Genomic DNA, 20,376 nt, shown 5'->3' with positions numbered 1-20,376 from the left:
GTGGTATCTTCCACGAGACCAGGTGTTAGGGAGTACTGTGTGAGATGTTCCGAAATATTACCAAGGCTGGCTGCAGTAACAACTCTGTCTGGAAAATGCATACCCGGCATAGCCTGGGATGCAGAGCACATACCAAGTAGGAAACATAAATGTGCAGAACGGCTGTATAATTGTTGAACTTGTGCCTCATATATTCATGGTTAATTTTGGCAAACGATTTCAGTTACGGGAAGGGGGAAGATGGGGAGGGGGTGACTTCTCCTGTCCTCCAGCTTCCCAGAAATGTATTAGAAATGACAGCCTATGATTGCTGCAGACAGCAGCTAATTAACTGTCATTATAAAACACATGTCAGAGCCTGGGGCCTATGAGGGATCTGATGTCTAATTTCTCTCCAGAATAGTAAGAGTCTCCTTTGAAACAAGCTGGTGAATGAATTGTGTTGTCTTATTAATCAACTGATTTCAATCTGACCCCCTATTTCCCCTCCCATACCTTACTCTTTCCTGCTGCATCCCCTCCCCCAACTACTTAGGAACTCATATTTTAGACAAGTGATGGATTGAAAATAGCATCCTGACATCTTCTGCCTAGGCAACCTCAATAAAGAGCTACTGCAGAAATATGATATGGAAATGGGAGCTGTTTGTAAAACCTATTAACTCAATAATGAAACAATTATTCCTAAACAACCATGAAAATTACTTACAAGCCTTATTTTCTCTCATTTTGCCCTATCATGGATTGCGATTCTATTTTCATTCCTATTAATTAGAACAAAGAATTTAATCCTTTTCTCCTATTATGCAAAAGCAAGCATGGTTATTAGGGAGCTATCTAGTTTCCAATTAATTTTATTTAGGGATGAATTGCAGAGACAGAACCATTACTGATGTCCCCTAACTAGGGAGTTAAGACGAAATGGGGCCTGAGTCAACACAGAAAGTAAGTAATTTCCCTCAGTTCATCTTTCCATTCACAAGATTACTCATCAGCTTCCCCCAAAACAGATCCATGACAGTTTGCAACTAAGCAAGGAACGTTTGCAAATGAGGTTAAACGAAACAAGAAAAAAGACTGTCAGTTGATAGAAGTTACGTAAGATCCTGCATATAATACATCCATGGTACCTCCCACTCACCCCCTCCAGTAGTGGTGTATAATGTACATTCATATAGGATTTCCTGGGAGTCGAGGTCACATTCTGTACCCGTTTAGTCTGTGTTACTGATAATGGCTAAGCAGTGTTTTTCAAACTGCGTGCGCATCATAACCAAAACGGAATGGGGTGATAATACAATAGAATAGGACAGAACAGAAAATATCAGAGTATACTGTGTGTAGTAATATATGTTTCTGTATGTCTGTCCATAAGTATATATGTATGTATGCATACTTGCACACTGTTGGTTATGGCAAAACTTCTGAAAATCCTTGGACTAAGATAAAGGAATTGGTCAACAAATACTCATTAAACATACGTATGACCCCAAAGCAAACTGAATTAGCATACTGCTTGTCAGCTACTTAATGTAGACGCTACTCATTAGACACACCTGCTCCCATCTTTCCTCCACGAGGAGTAATGAGCCAGTGTGAGAATGATCCTGGTGCCAAAGGTCTAAAGATAACCCTATGACTGACTGGTAAAGTCAGTTGCAACTTCCGTTAAGAATTAGCTGTGATCTGGGATGCTGGTAAATGTTGAGAAAGCTCCACGATGTGCATTACAGAAATGTAAAATAAGCCATAATATTTTATCTAAGTGATCAGAGCAGATGATTATGTTCTATTTTTAAAATGGTACGATCTTGACTCCACAGTCAGAAGCAGTCACTTAATTATGACATACTCAAGAGCCAATAAAATCCAGTAATCTGTGCGTACATTAAATGATATTTACATCTGCCCAGGAGAGTACTGATAGATAATTACCATATTGAAAATCCCATTCTGGGTTTTCCCACATTAGCTCTGCTTGCAATATCTTGTCCCGAGGCTTCTGTGGCTCGGGCCTTAGATGGTAACACTGGCCCACAGGCTTAAAAAAGCTAAAGGACTTTGTGAACTGGGTTGCTATACACAGGGTCAGCTCAGGATAAAACTGTTCATTTGTCTCTACATTGTTTTGTATATGGATCCAGCTAGTATTTACCAAGTGATAACTATGTATCAGGCATACCACTGGGGATATGTGCATAAAGGCATGTTTTTTGTTCTCAAAAACCATACCATCTACTAAGAGGAAAACACACAAGTGCACTGAATACTAGCGATTCTGTGACACAGATATAGTCAGTGTCTAGTGGGAAGGAAAGGAAGGAGAAACCAGTTCTCAGGAGAGGCTCATCAGAGGACAGTAGATACTGAAGCTGGCCGATGGCTGGAGGAGAGGAGGACAGAAAACACTCGGGGACGAGTGAGGCACCGATGTAAGGCAAAGCAAAGTGAAAGAACCTGCGGATGGGGGCCAGATCTTCCCTGGAGAGTTCGGACTACACCCAGAAAGGGGGGAAGGGCTGTAGGTAAGGTAACAAAGTAACTGGCCAGGCAAGTCTTACAAACCCTGCTCTGGGGAGAAAGACTATACTCAAGAAGTTCATTTATAAGTTACTGACTATAACTCTCTCAATTTAGGGTTTCTCTCCTCAAAATTATGCAATCTAGCTTCCTCAGCACTTGATTATTTAATACCCTCATGTTACCTCCCGCCTAGACTTCATCCTAAGTGCCTTAGCTGAGGCCACCTTTTAAAGAGGAAAAGAGTGTGCCTCAAGATTTCCCCTCATTTCCTTTATGCTGGGGTCAAATACATTTGACTGGAGAATATTTATTTCCAACAGTCACTACACTTCTATATAACCGAAGCACTGTATAAGATGCCATAAATAAGATGCTTACTTCGTAGATGAAAGAAAATTTAAATTTGGTGCATGGGTGATAGTTCTTTTTTTTTATTTTTTTATTGTTATATTAATCACCATACATTACATCATTAGTTTTTGATGTAGCGTTCCATGATTCATTGTTTGTGCTCCACGCAGAACGTGCCCTCTTTAATACCCATCACCAGGCTAACCCATCCCCTCACCCCCCCTCCCCTCTAGAACCCTCAGTTTGTTTTTCAGAGTCCATCGTCTCTCATGGTTCGTCTCCCCCTCCAATTTACTCCCCTTCATTCTTCCCCTCCTACTATCTTCTTCTTTTTTTTTTCCTTAACATATATTTGTTTTTCTTAACATTATTTGTTTCAGAGGTACAGATCTGGCATGGGTGATAGTTCTCATCTTTGTCACCCAGCCTAAACGTCACCCACCCCCCGTGTAAATATACCCTAAATCTCTTGGCTAGAAGTATTTCTATCCCTCTTTGAACTGCCACAGCATTTTATTTAAACTTCTTAATGTAACAGCATTTTATTTATTTTTTAAAAAGATTTTATTTATTCATTTGAAAGAGAGACAGAGAGAGTACAAGCGGCGGGGGCGGGGGAAGGGGAAGGTGGGAGGAGCAGAGGGAGAGGGAGAAGCAGACTCCCCGCTGAGCAGGGAGCCCGATGTGGGGCTCTGAGCTGAAGGCAGACGCTTAACCAACTGAGCCACCCAGGTGCCTGTAACAGCATTTTATTCAAACTTCTTAATGTGTGTGTTACTGCACCTTTCATTCCGTGTCTCTTCTACAGGGTTATTAGCTCCTTAAGGAGCACTAGCAGGGCACAGGCTTTTGAGGAAGACAAACCTGAGTTGGAACTTCAAATCTGCCCTTGGTAGCTGTGTAAGCTTCGGTAAGTAATTTCTCTGAGCCTCAAATTCCTCGCCTACAAAATAGATGTAATCACCAACCACCTTTCAAGGTTGTTTGCAAGATTAACTAAAGTACCTAGGACAGTGCCTGATACATAGTTTGGGCTCAGAAACTGCTATTCTGTCTCCTTTTCCTTTGATGAGGGATCATACATCTTTATCTCTTAGAATTGCCTAGGAAGAAATGATACACACTAAAGATATGCAAAAAATACTTGGTGGTCGAGTAGATAAATGAATGAAAACAATACATTAACTCAGGAAATCTCCAGTAGCAGAGTTCAGCTGCACTAGTCGAGTCATGGGAGAAAGACGTGTGGACATGGGAATGTCCCTGGAACCCCTCACATGAAAGCATGAAGATGACAGGCTCATGACTTTATGGGAGCCCTACTGTTAGGGCTATAGAGTGTGAAGAGTCAGTCATATAATTTTGTAGATTTCTTGGGAGTTGTGGAATACGTTGGTGCTTAGATGTAGAGTCACTCTGAATTATTCAAGTCCAACTGCCTACTGGAGGTGATTTATGAGTTCCAGTCATTACCAATGCTACCACCCCAACCACCACTCTGGGTCTGGAGGCTGTCAACAGCAACTTTTAAACCTCTGGATGAGACTTGGTTCTTTAGGGTCAGTCAGTTTCCCACAGGGGCCAGGCATGATGCTTTTATACATAAAAGGTGCTAATCATTCAGGATTTTCATCAGTAATTAATCAATGGAAGACACCTTGTTTACAAGTTGCTGGAGAAGATGCATTTGGGCTATCTTCTTTAGCAATACAGACATGCCACAGGACAGAATTTTCTATTAGGTCACAACTAAGAAAAATTTTAAAAGAACTGCTTCCCATAATACCTTCTATATATAATAATATAGTGCTCCATAAAAGGCAAAGTAAAATATGCTGATGGAAAGCAGACAAGCAACACTATTTTCAAGATATGAAGCTATTGGGCCCTGTGTTCTTTTTCAGTTTGGAAACTTATTCAAGATCCTCCTCCTACCACCAAGCTTCCATGCCTCCCCTAAAAATACAGAAATTGCAACTGATATATTTTATCACCAAGTGATGGAAGTTGCTTGAGTCATAGCTGAATTCTTAAACATACATAATTCTACAAAGAAAACTTTTAAAAAATAAATTAAAAAGTCAGTTGTTGGGACGCCTGGGTGCCTCAGTCAGTTAAGCGTCTGACTCTTGTTATCAGCTCAGGTCTTGATCTCAGGGTCAGGAGTCAAGCCCTGCACTGGGCTCTGCACTGGGCATGGGGCCTACTTTAAAAAAATAAATATAAAAAAGGAAGTTCTAACTGCTGTTTCACTTACAGATTATTCTTGCTCTTAACCCTAGTCCTAGATTAGAATCCCCCTTGGTAACTCATCCCGAATTCATTTCTTCAAATGGATCAAATTTAATTTGTGTGAAAGCTTGTCAGTGGCACCAAAACTTAGTTTATGGTGGCTTAAGTTGCACTGGAAAAACATTCCATGGCTATTCTTTAATTCATGCTGTTGGAGACAATGTCCAAGAGGCTTTAGATGGTAGGGTTCTCTCCTTTGTTTACGCAGGAAAAGAGCAGAAAGTTACAGGCTACAGGTATGCTGAGAACAGTTTAAATTGCTTCTAACATGTTACCTTGATCAGTCATTGCTTTCTCAAATTATGTGGAAGAAGACAGAACCCCTCCCTCTTTTGCACTCAAGTTATTTTTAGAGCAGTCTACACTAGCGGTTGGTACTGCCTCAGCCACCTGAATGGCTCTCACAGAACATGCTCGCCTGAAAGTGACAGGTGACCTCTTGATAGCGCTCATCCTTTCTATGCCTCCACGTCATCTGACACGATCACCATCATTTGCCCCCTCACGTGGGAAGGAAACACATGGCTATTTTTCCATTCCTTGAATATTTCCCTTTTCTTTCTCCACTCACTGTTCCTCTTTGATCTCTTCAGCTTCATTTCTTCCATCTAACCTTAAATATCAGTCACCTACTTCTATTTTTTTTTTACTTTGCATACCCACACTCAATATCATTATTGTAGTAGCTTCAAGGCATCTTCTATACCAATGACTAAATACAAAATTCATGACTAGTGCTTCTGACACAAAACTTCAACTGCCTGCTGTACGTTACCACAAGCATGATGTAGAGGAAGCTCCAATTCAAAATGTACAGCATGACTGCTAGCTCCTCTCTCAATCCAGGCCCTTGCTCTTCCTACTGTATTCCACATATTCTGCTTAATGGCATTCCCATTTGCCCAGTTACTCAGTTTAAATGTCATGGCCTCTGATATAACATCCTCTCTTCTATGTGTTCCCGTAACTTGCTCTTTATATTTTTCCATAGCACATATTACAAAATTTTGAAATGCTCCATTTACTGATCTGACTTCTTCACTAGACCATGGGATGCCTTTTTTCCTTGTACACAGTTCAGTGCCTTGTCCTCAATCAAAAAGTGTTTGTTGAATTCAACTGAACATCTGTCCTAAATTCAGCATCAAATTTTAGGGGATTCATTAGTGTTAACATGTAGCTAGTAGATATTGCCTTCCTGTGACTCTAATACAAATGTCCAATGGTAACAAGGAATCCCTCTCAAAAAACACTGCAGTGTGTCCATTTTGCCAATTAACATTCATTACCTAACCTTGGTGATAGTTTAAACTAGATGTAGATGCTTTACATATGGAATTTGATTTTTCATCTCTAGCCCTAGGCGGCAGACACCACTGATAGTCCCATTCTATAAATAAAGACCCTGATTCTCAGATGATTGGCAATTCACCTGAAAAGGCATGCTTTGAACCCATTTCTGTCTGGAGCCAAAGCTAAAGCTCTTGAGATAAGAAAAGTTTTTGATGTGAATTAGGGAGAATAAACAAAGAATAAATGGCAAAAAAGTTGATATTTTAAAGAAAGAAATTAATTTTAAACTAAATGAAGGAAAAGAGAAGACTCAAGCTCTCTGAACAGATGCAAGGATACATGCAAATGAAAGGGGACAGTTATGTAAATAAGAGTCCTCAGCTCATCACAAGGTAAGTGGGAGAAATTTTTAAAAATATCTAGTGGGAGGAAGAGTCGGAGGGAAGGGGAAACCTTTGGAGGAAGGGGAAAATGTCTGAAACTGAGAGAAGATGAAAAGAATGAAAGAGAAAAGACCCAACTCTGTTGGGAATCTTATTTTCACTCTAATGATAATGATTTGCAAGCCTGAGAAAACCTCTAAATATACTAGGTACCATGAGTGATTATAACCAAGTGATGTGGGCGATCTGACATTAAACAAATGCTTCAGACAAGGTATTAAAAGGTGAACTGCACTTGTTGGTCCTTTGAGGATCACTGTCAAGTACTAATTCTCTCCCTCTCTCTTCTAGAATAGGTGATAAGGAGTTTCAGAATGACAGAGAAGGTTTTCCTTAACAGGTGAAAATTTGTCCTTCGTGTGTGGATAGCATCAGTTGGTGGTTTGGTATAATGTTGACCATTATATTCTAAAATTTATTATTCCCAATTACAATTTGATATTAAAATAACTCTGTTAAATTTTAGCCAGTCCCAATTCCACTGAGTTAGATAAATATTTTCCAACTACCATTCTATTAAAATATCACTATTATTATTTTAGAAAGCATATTACATTGGAATTTAATTTCAATAGCAAGTGAGTTGCTTTCCTTTAAAGAATTACACTGTTTCCTGTGTTAAGCAAATAATAATTAACACAAGTACATACAGTTATAATTAGCAGGGAATTTAATTAAACAAATATGCCAACATAACCAGATGCATGACAAAGTAATTGTAATATGCCTTGCCAATGTATTCTTTCCCACTTCACAGTTCTTACATAGTAATTATAAAGCTATCTCTCTCTTTTTTTTTATATAAGCATAGAAGTTCTAAATATGAGCCTCCCAAAAGCAAGTACAAGAAAGCAAATAGAAGAAATCTTACTGAAGAGGAAGCATCGATAATGCAATTATTTCACTCAGAACTCCTGGTAAAAGCTCAATTGAATTGGATTCTTTAACTCTGCTTGAACTTTACCAGATTTCATTCTACTTCAGTTTTATGGGGCTGAGCAGAAAACTGTGTGTGTGTGTGTGTGTATGTGTGTGTGTGTGTGTGTGTGTGTACAGTTCTCTTTTAAAGCCTGAATGCCACTTTGTGTCCCAAAGGAGTCTCAAAAGAGAATAGGGAAATAAATTATAAAAGGGAGAGTAACCATAATTCACAGGTAAGGTTTAAAGTGTGTATGCTTATTTAACACTGAGGAAATAAAAATGATGGGTTAATCTGATAGTTTCCTTATAGGAAAGACTGTAATACAGAGGAAGGTGAATAATGCAGAAAAAAGAAAAAATTTATTAGATTATTTCCAGAATAACTCCAAGTATAAACTTTACCACAACGCTATGTTATTAAAAGATCTTAAAATATATCCCCCCCTTTTTTTTTAAAGATTTTTTATTTTTAAGTAATCTCTACACCCAATGTGGGGCTTGAACTTCCAACACTGAGATCAAGAGTTGCATGCTCCACCACTAAGCCAGCCAGGTGCCCCAAAATACATTCTTTTCTTATATTTATCCTATACTTACAAAAAAAAATGATACTTTTAGTGATTAAGAAACAAATGATTGCTCATGGTAAAAAAAAACAAAAAAGAAAAAAAAAAGCACATCTAGAGACAATATATACAACTTCTAATTCCCGAGTCTACTATAGTTAGAAATATGCATGAACCTTGGGTTTTCAAAATGAGAACCAGCCATTTTCAAATCCTATCTATGTTGCAAAGCTGAATATTCAGCTTTTTAATTTTTACCTAGCACAGGTTACATGTAAACCAGGGACAAATTCAATTAAAAGGCAGGTGGGTTATGACTATATCTGTTAGAGATCACTTCTATTTAAATATTAAGACCTGAAAAAAAAAAGTTAAAACCTGAAATCAAGGGGGAAAAAAACAGAGATTCTGATTAGATATAACACCCAGTTAAATGAAAGTACAAACTCTCCTGAAGCAACAGGATATGCTCATTTTATAGGAAAACAAAACAAAAGCTTATGTTCACAAATAATATAATAGCCTAAAAGTTCCACCTACCTGGGTAGGACTTCATAGGTTATCAAAAGCTTTCACACATTTTAGCTTATCTGATGGTCACAACTGTATGATACCTAGTGATTATCTATATTTAATTATGCAGGAATTGAGATCTGGAGAGGATAAATGTCCTACCCAAGATCACATACCTAATAAATGGCACAACCAGGTCTTTGAATTTTGAATTTACTGTCTTTCCTACCACGTTGCAGATGTCACACAAAGAAGAAAGGTCTATATATATGTATAATAGATCTCAACGCTCTCCAGATTAGCAAAAGCTTGGTCAATATTAAGCAACTCCTTAGCTAACAGCAAGTAACTTACCAAGCTACTCAATACACTGGAAACTCCTAACTTTCTCATTATTTCTAATATTATGCAAAAGAACACTGAACGGAACTATACATATCTGAGATACAGAGTTTCTTTCCTAACGATCTCATAGGAAGTCAGTCCTCTAAGACTAGGAGGTTTCTGAACTGAGAGCCTCAAACCAAACAGATCCAGTGCGTGTCTGCCTCAGTAAAATGCAGTACGCTTGGACCAAATCCTCTCGGTCCAGAGCATGCTGGAACTCTCCTAAGAGGGGTCAATGGATTCGTCCCCAACTTAGAGACACCATAATGAAACATTCATGAGGCTTCTTGCACTAGAAGAGAAAAGAGGGCTTCATATCTTCACTGCATGCTTAGAGCACCCCTTCTTTTTAATGGCAGGAGTATCAGAAGGATAATTTTTTTTTTTTTCAATTGCGACCTTTTGGAGAAGTTTTTCAGAAAGGATGCCAATCCTAGTTAAAAACACCTTGACATCTGTTCAACATTTGAAAACCACATAGAAATTGTGGGATGCAGAAAGATGAGCAGAAGTGAAAGTGGGGAGGTAAAATAAAAATTTATTAAGTTGAATCAACTGTTTGCTTGGCACTCTGCTCACTCATGTAGCCACAATCCCTCATTTAATCTTCACATGTAATCTATAAGGGAATCAGTATTGTCACCATTAATGTAAGAGACATGGGCAAAAGTCACAAGGTTAAGAAATTCTACTGATCCATGACAGTTATGTTTTTATGGCTACAAAAATCAAAAGAAAACTAAGAAACTTTGAAGTACTTTTGAGAGGTCCCATAGTTGGTAAATCCTGGGACTGTGAGGGCCACTAAAGCAGAAATGTCTAGCAGAAATCTGTCAAACTGCTTTCAGAGAACATTTTTCTCCATAGTCCTTTCCCCAAGATTTGTTCTTAATAAAAGGACTCTAATTTTCCTCTCTTAAAAGTGTGGTGTTGTAATGTTTTTTTTTTCTTTGTTGTTGTCGTTGTTTTGCTGAATACTCAGGTAACTTTTCTTTCTCGGAAAACATTAAAATGCAAGCAGCCCTGTATAAAAGCAACACCAGCTGCGAGCATTTATTAAGCATTCTTCTAAAACTTGCATATTAATGCATCTAATCCTTCCAACAACGCTATGAAGTCACTTTACAGATGAGCAAATGGGCACCAGGAGGTTAAGGAATCTACTTACCATCACATTGCTGGCAAGTTAAAGGAACCAGTGGTCTAATTCCCTTTTTTAGGATTTTAAAACTGGGCTCTTTACCACTTAATTCATTCAATAAACCAACCAACATAACCAAACATTTTTCTTGTTGCTGCTAGGTACTGTTCTAGGTGAAGGGGATCCCGAGAGGAAAGGCATGGTACTGAGTCCTCAAGGCAGACACATAATAAGACAGTGAACAAACTATACTCCAAACTTTCATTTGCTAGAGCTGGGTGACTTAAGAGACAACCATTTATACTTGGTGCTCAGTCCTGTTTTAAATAAACCTAACCACCATTCATAAGTTTCTGTGTGGTCCCCAGGCTAGCAGCACCAACTCCACCTGGAAGCTTCTTAGAAAGCAGATGTCCATGGTTCTATGTGGACACGCCACCTTTGGCCAGGCAGACATCCTGACTTTATGTATTGATGTCCAGAAAACAATTATTCTCCTCCCACATTATAAAAGCAATACATGTTAATTGCAAAACACAATGAAATGTACAAAGTAAATAACCATTGTCAATGTTTTGGTGCATTTTCTTATTAGAGACTATATAGTTAAGATCACATGGTATATACCATTCCGATTCTACTTTATTCCCTTCTTATACAGTATCATTAAAAACACTTGGTAAAGGGACGCCTGGCTCTTAGGTCATGATCCCAGATCGAGTCCCGCACTGGGCTCCTTGCTCAGAGGGGAGTCTGTTTCTCCCTCTGGCTGCTGCACCCCCTGCTCAATCTCTCTCTCTCTCTGACAAGTAAACAAATAAAATCTTAAAAAAAAACACACACACACTTGGTAAATAGCATTTTAGTTATTATATAACACTATGTCATATGGCTGTAGCACAATACCATTCCCCTATCGCTAGTTTGTTTCCAATTTTCTACAGTTATAAGCAAGCTGCTGGGAACATATTTGTGCAAAAATATTTACTCACGTATCAGTGTACTACCTGGATATAAATATCTATAAGTGAAAAACACTAAGTTTAAATATTTCCATACTTAGTGGTTGTATCAATCAACGATCCCCCTGGCAGAATATAAGATTATCTGTTGGTTTACCATTTGACAAGGGTAAGGAAATGGTTTAAGGTTCAGTTTTTTGTTTCTAATAATGTTTAATATTCACCAGTCATTTATGACATTTTTACACATATAGGCTCTCAGTTATTGACTTTTACTATTTAACTGAAGCCATATGAAATTGCCCTTTTATAGGTAAAATATAGTTGAGAGTCAGCAATTTCATTTGTTCAAATCCAATACGTTAACTTTCAGGATCTGAAATTTTGTCACTTAAGATGAAAATTCTATCACTGTATATTGGGACAGGACATATACATGTGAAAACAAGAAAAAAAACTCTTGTCAATGATTTCAGTATCCTCTTGGGTCCCACGCAGAGGTCTGCCTCCTTCTACAACCAAGTATCCAATGGGATTATAGAATTTATAATCCCATCTTAATGTTTTCCCTTAACAGCATGTCAGTTCCTAGAGTAAAAAGGAAGAGGGGAGGGAGGGCTCTCAAATCACTGGAAATCTGTCCCCTTTCAATCTCAGAATCCTGTGTCTTCCAGGACAAGTCTCCATTCCTTTTACCTGGCTACCTGATGTCACCCCACATCTGTGCTTTTTCTTTCCTGTTCCAAAGATGTAGAGAGAGAAGTCCAGATATGAGAGAGACGAACTCAAGGAGGCAGTGAAGAGCATTCACATATCTCTGCGTGTGCCTTTTGCTCACTGCTTTTTTTTTCTCTTTTGAGAGAGAGAGAGAGAAGGCAAGTGGGGAGTGGCAGAGGGAGAAGGAGAGAGAATCTTAAGCAGGCTCCACGCTCAGCATAGAGCCCGACACAGGGCTCGATCTCATGACCCTGAGGGGTCACGACCTGAGCAGAAATTAAGAGTCTGACACTTAACCAACCGAGGCATCCAGGCACCCCTTTTGCTCACTGCTTCTTGGTAAGAAGAAGTGAAGTTTCATGTGAGGAGAGAGAAGAAAAGCCTTCTGACAGGAACCTAAATTGTCCACTCTGTCAGTCTCTTCAGGATAGGTAAAAATCACTGTGCCCAGGTGAAAATGGTTTGCTTACTGATTAGTACTGCTGGTAAGTTATAAAGGGAGGTGGTTAGAAGTGAACCAAATCATATAGAGAATACACTTACTAGCTATTATTTCAATCAGCAAAGTTGATTTCACACCGAAAAGGAAGTCAAATACCAGTCAAGCAATATGGTGGGGTGGGAAGAGCAGTCAATCTCTCTTCATCTTTTCAGCAATCTGGGGTCTAGTCCTGGCTCTTTCACGGAAACTAGGTATGGGACTTTCAGGGAGGTGAGAGCCAATCTATGTATCAGTTCACTCTTTGGTTAAAAATCAAACAAAAAAGATAGTTTAGAAGTGCTCTAAAGTCTCCTTCCAGTCCTCGATTCTATGAAGACATTGACAACTGGATAATCCTACAGGCAGCCTCTTTTTCTTTCAACTTTGGCAACAGTACATTCTGCCAAGAGAGCTTCATAGCAAATCTTTCAAAATAGGCTCTTAAGCACCCTTGAACTCTCACATATGCTAGAAAATACAAGGGTTTTTATGAGTTTCATGAGTCTATTTCAGATGCTTTAGAAGAAATAGTGTTATCCAAGTTAATTAATTCATTTCATCTGTGTGGCGCTATGCAATCGTTGGAATTTTTCCAAAAGTGCTCCTCAGGGTATCTTCTGCTTACATTGTTTTGTTCAAAATTTCAGAGGTAAACATCAACAGAAAATGCTAATCATCCTTTAAGACTTCTTAATTACGGGAGGCGGAAGCCCCAGTAGATTTGTCGTTAATACTAACGTCTTAATTTATTTGTTCGTTTGACAATCTTGATCATGCCCAATTTCCCCCTTTCCTCCTGGAAGCACAAGTTCAGTACTTCCATGTAGCTCCAAGAGTCACCATCTTTGACTACAGTCACAGTGACTGTCCTAAACTAATCACACCCAAATATTCAAAACTCACTTTAGTCAATCTGATCATTGATAGGCTGATAACATGCGAATTTTGGTGTGGGGTTGTGAATAGGCTGTCTTGTTTTCGTCATCAAGTTGTAAAGGTGGGTATTACACAGGTCAAATAATGATAATAACGGAAAATCCAAGAGATGATATAAATATGTTTACTCTATTATAATTTTGCTGTATCAGCTACTGCTTACAAATAAGGAGACCATTTCCTGGGCCATGTAAATATTTTTATTACAGAGAACTTTCTGTTGTCTAGAAAAAAGACTTCTTTTAAATTAGCCTGACAAGACATTAGACATGCTATGTTAATTCTAACTTCTTTCTTTTGGAAAGACTTTGTAGTAGAGTGGAGATGATAGAGGAATGAAAGTCAGGAGACCTACCTGCCTGCTTTTGCTGCCAGTCAAGGTCTTTCCTAAATGAGGCCTAGGATGGCAGAAAGTCAAACCAGCTGGGCAGAAGGGCATTCACTGGAGTAGCAGAGAGAAAGCGCAGGTGTGCGTATAGCATCAGACAGGGAGGTCGGGGGAGTGGGGACTTGCCCTGGAAGACACGGATTCTGAGATTTAAAGGGGACAGGTTTCCAGTGATTGGACAGCCCCCCCCCCCGGTCTTCACCCTTACTCCAGGAACTGACATTCGCTAAGGGAAATATTATAGTAGTGTATGTCCTTCCTTATCCTATTCCGTCACTGAAAGCCAATATTTTGAAAAAATTTGTGTTAAGGAAAAAAAAAAAAAGTAGTACGAATCCTCAAACGTAGTTACTGTCCAAAAATACTACACCAAAATGCTACTCTCCTTGCTAAAAAACACCAACAGAGAAAGGACAAGGGCTCCTGAGCGTCTCTGTTGTACAAATCTGACTCAATACATCTGCTGTGTCCACAGGTTCTACGGAGAGTCTCACCACATGGAACTGAGCATCACAACAGGATGGGTAAAAGTGGACGTTATCTCCCGGTGATTTTTCCTGTAAGGGATTTGACTTGTCCTCTCATTTTCATCTTTGGTCAGACTGGTGCTGACTTGGAGGCAATGATTAATTTTAACCTGTACTCTGCTTTTCATTTTTTCTGTATTTCTTGTGTCTTCTTTTCTTATGGTAGAGGCTAACTCTAGATCAAACTGGAAAGCAGGGGAAGGGTACTACCACCCACACACTTTACTTTTCTTCTGTTGGACTCCTTCCTGAACTCTGACCACCCTCCCTCCCCCCCACCCCCCCCCCCACATTCAAAGACCGGCACCCTTTCTCCTACTCCTTTTCCTCCTTGTCCATCAGGACTCCGACTCAGCAAGGTGCTTCTCTCGGCTTGCTGGCATGGAGAAAAGGGGTCAACAGCCAAGTGCTTCTAGGCCACACATATCTGCTAACTTTATGTGTGGTACTACCCAGTGGGGGTAAGAGAGAAGTCCTAGAGTCATGGCTGCAAGGTCTGAATCCTGGCTCTGCCATTTACTAATTGTGTAACCATGACACAGGTATGCAATCCTGATAAGCCTAAATTTCTTCATCTGTAAAATGAGGAAGGTCACAGGATTGTTGTGTTTTATAAGGTAATCATATAAAGCCACTTTAGATCTGCACCTGGGATACAGTAAATATGCACTGAAGTTTAGGTATTATTTTTATTACATCATTAATTTGTTATTATTAATCATCATCGATCAGCTCCTCCCAGATCATTAGAATTTTAAATTCAGAAAAATAATGTCTTCATCTAATATTCCAGGAAAAAAAGAATTATGTGGTCATATGAATTTGGGAAGTCCTGGTATAAATAAAAGTAAATGATTTTTTTTTCTTATTATGGGACTTTTTAGGATCTTTACTATCTTACGGAGTAATTAATTACTAAAAAGGGAACTAGTTGTAGTGTTTTCCAATCTTATTCTTATTTACTTATGGAATTATTCCCCTGCCTAGAACATCTCTTAACATTTTGCAAAACAGAATTCTACAGAACCCATTTAGGGCAAAATGCCTTAACCTAGTAGATTTTAATGGCACAGTTTTAGGCACTGTTATAAGCTGGAGGGAGGGAATCTTTGGCATGGGGAGCAATCCCTGAATCTCACAAATCTGACCATATTTAAAACTGCCTAGCCTATCAAGTTGCCTCTGGCCCTTCTCCACATTCTTCTGCACCCTCCAGAAATGCCTGGAAATTTCAACTTTTCTTAAGTACTTCAAACTGCCAAAGCACTTCAATTCTTGATTTTTCCTCAAGAACACCGTGATCTTTATACTCTTTATAATCTAAAGTTCGAAAAGGCACAATGTATCACAGAAAAAAAATACTATATATTTTAGTTAAGTTATTAAACTTCAAAGATTAAGAATCCCTTGGGTATCCAGGCAAGAAAAATTAATGCTACTTTATACATACGCACACCTCACACACATGCACCCACCCACACTTTTCAACTTTTCAATAACTATATGGCGTTCCCGTTCTACTTACAAAACATCTATATACATACACAAAATAGGGGTGAAAAGAAGATTATGTGTTCATCTCCAACGAGCTCACTGCATTTGAACATATTTCACTACCAAAACTCTCTTATCCTAAGTGTACCTGCTGGTTTGCATGTCTGTCTCCCCTAGACAGCAGGATATGCCCCTTGGGGACAGAGTCCTGGGCTTTTCATCTTTGTAACCCTAGAGTCTGGCATGGCGCCTGAGAGGTCACAGGCATTCAATAAATACCCATTCAATTCAATGAATAAATTATGCATTGATTTAATTATTTTATACTAGCTTCTTGACTTTCCTTCTGGGTCAGTCATAAGTAGTAGCATTTTAAAGATGTTTCCTACAGAGTCCAGCAATTTAGAATTCCATGACTGAACAGAAAATAAAAGCAATCCTGAAAGTGATCCTTCCTTCACCTCTCCGGATAAGAAAGGAGGATGTGGACCCAGTAGGCCTGAGTTCCAATCCCTGCTTCACAATTTACTTGCTGTGTCAACTCAAGCAAGTTATTTACTTTTTTTTTTAGGGCTCAGTCTCCTTGTCTGTTTGAAAATGGGGTTAATAATAGTACTATATTAGTCAGGGTTCTCCAGAGAAACCGAACCAATAGGATGTGATAACTCTTAGAAGAATCCATTATCTTGTTAAGCACAGTATCCAGAGGTCTCTTGGTGATGACCCCACAGTCTCTCAGGAAAAGAGCTGTTTGCTGATATTCTTCTCTCCCATCTCAACTAGGGCATTTCCAAATTTGAGGCATCCTCTTGATACTTCTTTAAACATCTAAATCACAAAGCAAACAACATCTACATCTTAAAAAATGAGACGCTTCGTATTTTTTTTCTAAAACTACTTTTCCCTCCTGTGTTCTTTAACTCAGCAGAAAAATCCCAAGCAATTTAACTAGAGCCGTAAAATGTAACTTATGTTCAATGGCTTACATTCAACATTACATCATTTCCCCATTATAATCATATTTTAAAGTAGGAGCCACTGCCTTCACATATAGGAAGAGGGTCTCATCCGTATAAAGGCAGGATGTCGGTGTCTGCTTATCCACTTACAAACAGTAAACAAAATCTTGACCAACCAATTGCATAGACAGATTTAGCAATAACGTACAATGAAGCTAGGGAACATATTTAGTCCTTTAATACCTATTTTTTAAAAAATTTTGTTTATTTATTTGGGGGGGGGGGCGAGGAGCAGAGGGAGAAAGAGGGAGAATCCCAATCAGGTTCCCTGCTGAGCGTGGAGCCTGACAGGGGACTCAATCCCATGATCCTGACCCTGAGGTTCATGACCTGAGCCGAAACCAAGAGTCAGCGCTCAACGGACTGAGCCACCCAGGAGCTTTATTTTTAAAGCACAGCCAGACAATCATGATCATGCCCATTTCCCCCCTTTCCTCCTGGAAGGTTCATGACCTGAGAGGAAACCAAGAGTCAGCGCTCAACGGACTGAGCCACCCAGGAGCTTTATTTTTAAAGCACAGCCAGACAATCATGATCATGCCCATTTTTCCCCTTTCCTCCTGGAAGCATGAGTTCAGTACTTCCATGTAGCTCCAAGAGTCACCATCTTTGACTACAGTCACAGTGACTGTCCTAAACTAATCACACCCAAATATTCAAAACTCACTTTAGTCAATATTTTTATGTAACTTTACAGTGTGTTTGATACGTGCTTTTTTAGAATTTCTTCCCATTTTCTGCTTTCTTGGTTGCACAATATTAGAGAAAGAGGAACCACATCATTTTTCCCACCTCCCAGAAAGTTAATACTTTCTGAATCCTGTCATTTCCATAAATTTTCCTTTCCTGTGCTTACAGCAAAAGATTCTTGGTCCCCAGATGGTCTTGCATGAAACATTTTTTGTGTTTGTGCATTGTGGTATTTTTAAATGGAGAGGGTCCAAAGCTTTCACCGCATTCTCAATGGGGTGAGGTACAGGGCAAAAAAAGAAAGAAAGAAAAAAAAAAAAGCAAAGAACTACCAATGCCATCAAGGTTTATTACATTAAAACGGAGTCACAGACCGGCTACATTGTAGAAGGACTTTAGAAATAATCTTAGAGACAATAAAGCTCAATACCTTCATTTGACAGTTGGAACAATGGAAGTTCAGAGAGATAAAGTGAATCTGAAAGAACTTTTTTTTAAAAAAGTGACATTATCAAAATAAAAACAAAGTGTCGGTGGAGGTTTCCTTAGCTATTTAAACATCCCCACCCTCCCCCTTAACTTGGAACACAGGTACTTAGAGAAAACAAGCAAGAAGTGTCATCAAGTTGGTAATTATGGGTGATTTATTTTCTGTAATGGAGTAATACTGTTTTTATAATGAAAATGATAATTATGAAAATTATATGGAAATATGAAAAAATATGATGTGTAAGAGGAAAAGCAGAATACAAATTAGTACACGTGGTAGTGTATGAATACATATGCAGGAGGAAAATGACTGAAGGCTATGGAACTAAAAAAAGGCTGTTATGTTGTAAAAGAATGATAATTTTTTTTCTTCATCCACATATTTCACTGGTATCCACACTGTTTTCTTGATGATTTCATGGTGCAGGGAGCCACCATGCAGACTTTGGGGAAATAAGTTTGGAGGACGAAGGGGCGCCACAGAGAAGCGAGGACAAGATATTCAGAGCAAACTTTCCATCCTGAGTCGACATAAAGAAATTACAAATGGGGACATCTGAGGAAAGAGCCTACAAAGCTCAGTGTGTGTGGACGCTGGGTTGTGAGAGTGAGAGAGAAGACGTGTATTGTACCTACTGGCACAGAACCTAACCCATAGTAAGCATTCAGCGAATGGAATTTAGTGTTGCCGTTACTCTACTGTGACACCTTTGAAAAATTCTACACAGAAGGCTTACTGACTACCTTCCTATGGCTTTGCAACATTGTGAAGAACCTTCTACAGCATCTAGTAGGCCTTGCGGTAACAAAGCTGAGGAATGCAGGATTTGTTAGCACCTGTTTCTGGTGGTCTTTGGTCTGATCCTCAGCAGTGGAATTATATTTGAAATAGACTATGTTTACCGAGGAAGGCATATGGAAGAAATGCAGCGTTGACCTTTATGCAAAGATTTTCTTTTTCTATAAGAGAATGATCATTATCAAGAAACATTTACTAATCACCAACTAAAATACGCTGTTTATAAATCTATGGGAAAATGTGAACTATTCTTCCTTGATAACCGCAAGGACATGTGTGTAGAGAAAAAGAAATCAATTTGGTTTCTCTGAGCAGCTTTAGACCTGATCCTAGAAACAATACTTAGTAGCTCCTTTAAATTCTAAGAGAGAAAAATAGTCAAATTTAATAATTATTAACTTATAATTTATTACTAATTAGGCATGGGATGTTTTATCCTATTTGTTGGCATTAAAGTTAAAGTAAAACCAAGTTGGTTTTTAAAGTGTTACTCTCTATCTTTCATAGTACATCACCTCACATAACCAATCAATACTATACAGTCATGATGGATGGACATTTTATCGCAGTAAAGAACTACAGTAGGGGTGCCTGGGTGGCTCAGTCAGTTAAACGACTGCCTTCGTCTCGGGACATGATCCCGGGGTCCTGGGATCGAGCCCCATGTTGGGCTCCCTGCTCGGCGGGGAGCCTGCTTCTCCCAACCCTCACCCCCCGCTTGCGCTCTCTCAAATAAATAAATAAAACCTTAAAAAAGAAAGAAAGAAAGAAAGAACTACAGTAATTTGTACTGGTATCATTTGGTCCTCCCTCCTCTGACCATTCCTGAAGTGGGGGTATTCTCTAAGGGTCACCCTTACGGAATAAACTCCCTAGTCCATTTCGACTATTGTCATGGCTTCAACTACCACTCCAATACCACAGACTCCCTGACATATACGTCCCCCCGCGGCCCACGGGAGCTCCTGAGAGGTATTCCTAACCAATGCTCTCCTCTTGGGTATCTATCTCATCAGGACCAAGTGCTCCAAGGTCAAATCTAAATTTATCATCTTTGCCCTGAAGCCTGCTCCTAGTCTTACAGTCTCGATTTCAGAGAAAGGCACTGCCACATACCCACCTGCCCAAGGCAGAGCTGGAGAGGTCGTCCTGGCCTCTTGCCTCTCCTTCACCTCCAGCGGATGGTCCCAGACCTGTCAATTCTGCTGATGAGACCCCTTCGCTCCAGCCTTACTCAAACAACCTTAGTTCAAGACCCCATCGTTTCTCAACCCAAATGTTGTAATACAGTGTTCTCATTGCCTTTGATTTTGCCCAGTTCAGAATATTCTCTATACCAGTGAGTTAGTACACATGAAGGGTGTAGATACTGTCTGGCATGTTGTTGTAAGGAACGGTATCATTTCCTCCTCCCTGTCCTCCACCCTCTTCTTGACATTTCAAC

At 39.3% G+C, this 20,376-nt stretch overlaps 1 protein-coding gene and 1 long non-coding RNA gene across 2 annotated transcripts in view; one reads left to right on the top strand and one right to left on the bottom strand.

The window, feature by feature from the left end:
* The window catches only part of EXOC4 (exocyst complex component 4), a 718,447-nt gene that overhangs the window by 247,222 nt on the left and 450,849 nt on the right, over positions 1–20,376 (bottom strand). The window lies entirely within an intron of this gene.
* Positions 3,696–19,370, top strand: LOC113911313. The gene is made up of 5 exons (XR_003516437.1): positions 3,696–3,784; positions 7,194–7,242; positions 7,709–7,819; positions 14,390–14,473; positions 18,561–19,370. It is a non-coding gene; the product is annotated as an uncharacterized LOC113911313 (long non-coding RNA).

The sequence above is a fragment of the Zalophus californianus genome, chromosome 12, assembly GCF_009762305.2.
Source record: "Zalophus californianus isolate mZalCal1 chromosome 12, mZalCal1.pri.v2, whole genome shotgun sequence".
Classification (NCBI taxonomy): domain Eukaryota; kingdom Metazoa; phylum Chordata; class Mammalia; order Carnivora; family Otariidae; genus Zalophus; species Zalophus californianus.
The sequence above is the reverse complement of the archived record's forward strand: the minus strand, read 5'-3'. Positions and strand labels throughout refer to the sequence as shown.